The sequence below is a fragment of the Aplysia californica genome, unplaced genomic scaffold, assembly GCF_000002075.1.
Source record: "Aplysia californica isolate F4 #8 unplaced genomic scaffold, AplCal3.0 scaffold00002, whole genome shotgun sequence".
Taxonomy (NCBI): domain Eukaryota; kingdom Metazoa; phylum Mollusca; class Gastropoda; order Aplysiida; family Aplysiidae; genus Aplysia; species Aplysia californica.
The window spans coordinates 1,450,671-1,453,170 of NW_004797272.1; the positions used below are offsets into that span (position 1 = coordinate 1,450,671).

The following is a 2,500-nucleotide window of genomic DNA, read 5'->3' on the forward strand; positions in this document are numbered from 1 at the left end:
CACACACACACACACACACACACACACAACACACACACACACACACACACACACACACACACACACAGTGAGCGTGTTTGTGCGCGCGCGTGCGTTTCTGTATGTGTGTATACTATATTATGTACAATGTATCCAAAGATATGCATCTTTGTATGTATATGTACGAAATTTCATAAGTTTTGTCACATCAATTTTCAAAGAAAAACTTAATAACTCTTTGCTTTTCAATACAGATGAACGAAATTCAGCCCATGTGATCGTTATACAATTTCTGGCCAATGTAGGCCTACCTGTTAATTTCAAAGAAGACAACTTTATTCACTCTGACCTTTGCAAAACCCAAATTAAATTTTGCTTAGTATTTCAGGAGGCCTTCCTCCGACTAGTTTTAATGCTACACAACGTATATTCCTTGGCTGTATAAACTCTGTCCTTGTGGCTGCCAGAAGAATCCTCGGCCTTTCCTAATGAAGTGCAGCCCGTAGTTTCTGGCGGGTTTACACAAGGCGCGGCTTGTTTCTAATCCTCCGGTCAAGGTAATTCCAAAGATGGCCTTTTGTGTTATGGTCTCTGGTGACCTTGACAGCCAGTCAAGAAGATTGATTTGATGAGGCTGGGCGAAGTTTTGACTGACTACCGTGTAGAGTCGGGCATTGGCGTGTTGAAAAATTCCACCATGCCGTGCCATATAGCGTCCTACACGGGAACAAAGAATTTCGTCACCTATCGTCGTCCTGCGAGGGAATCTTAATTGGTAACCAAATGTATGCGATCATGAGCTGGAATTCAACCCCATACCATCCCACTTTCGCCACCAAATCGGTCCACTTGATAAATATTGGCTTGGTGAATTCTCTGAACTTTTCTCCTAAGCACTCTTTTTCTTCCATCGATGGCATCATCTAAAAACCTGGATTCATTCCTGAACAGATGACTTTACCTACGTTTTTGGCTCCTTCCCAACTTTTGCTACGCCAAATTTTATCAATGCCTTAAAAATAAAGAACCGGTAAAGGGCGATAAGCCCGTAATCCATTATCTTTTGTAAGAGCAGTAGTAAGACAAATTGAATTTGCAGTTTCGAAACGTTTAACAGTTTTAGACAGTTCGAAGAGCCTGGCAGCCTGTGCTCGTGATTGGAACAGGTTTCACACATGAGTGTCGAAAATTAAATCCAAGCGTTGACTTGTCGCCCTAGGTCAGCCACTCCAAGGCCTGTCTTGGACAATCCATGTGGTCTTAAGACACTCCACTCGTTCAAGCGTTGGATGGCTCTTCTGCATATTCTAAGTGTCTTACAAATATAGACAGCCCAATTCCAGCATATTTCAGCATACTCATAGCGCGTACACGTTTTGCATTTATTTGCTTTACCATTTTGAAAGTAGGTGAACAAAGCTTAAGGGGGGGGGGGGGATACACCTGGAGGCTATCTCGCTTATTACTGTACCGAATTCTACCAAATTTCACACATATAACAAGCATAGTAAGGAGTCTTAAAATCCGCAATCAAATTTGAGAAAAAAGTTTCGTTTCCATGGATACATCGCCATACTGGATTTTATTGACATATATGTCTTACGTAATGAATACCGCACTTATCGCTCATGGAAATTGGTTGTTTTTTTGCATGCGTGTTCACAAACATTAGATCTAAATATTTGTCCGTTGTTTTTTTCCTAATCGAATTAGAACATTTTTAAGGAATTTTTTCCTGAGGTAGCATTCAAGTTTGCGAAAAATCCGTGAAAATCCACACTCCAGACACCACCAACAAAAATGTATTCCATATATCAAAAATTCAACAGAAAAACTTTTAGTATTACCTCTTTTCTTCATTCTGTGAAAATTTCATGAAGATTGGAAGAAAAATGGTGGAGTTATTGAAAAAAAATACAGAGGAAAGTCGCATTTTGAGAAAACGGCCGATAAAGGAAAATAAAATACTGACTTTATGAGGAAATGGCGGTTACAAACATGCTAGGTACGGGAAAAAATACGGTTTTTGGGGGTTCTTATGCCATGAAATAGTCGTAGGAGAGGCTGAGAAAGCTAAAAATGCCTACAACTCAAATTCCATGATTTTGAGCCGAATTTTGATTTTGGGGGTGTAGCCCCCCCCCCCCCCCCCCCTTAAAACCTCTTTCGTGCTAGAGCGTAAGCTGTGTTTGCACATTGTCTGTGTGATTCGAAGCACGTTTCAGAATGCAGGTGCGTTGTTTGCAACGTGCGACGTGAGAAAATAATACCAACACATGCTACTTCCGGTTCATGTTTTTTACGTCTCCAAATGCAACTGGAGTTTCACAGACGTGACCTACCCCTGAGAGCATGTGCGACATGTTGCTGTGATTTCCAGTGGTTTTCAGTAGTCCACGTGCTCTCTGATAGTTGGATTTTTTTTAAATTGGGGGTTGTTGTTTTTGTTGTTTGTTGTTTTGTTGTTGTTGTTTTTTTTGGGGGGAGGGGGTTCTTAGACAGCTAGCTTATATTGAACCCG

At 41.0% G+C, this 2,500-nt stretch overlaps 1 protein-coding gene across 1 annotated transcript in view; it reads left to right on the plus strand.

Annotated features, from left to right (window-relative positions):
• The window catches only part of LOC101852060 (yolk ferritin), a gene marked incomplete in the record, with an annotated part of 23,345 nt that overhangs the window by 979 nt on the left and 19,866 nt on the right, over positions 1-2,500 (plus strand).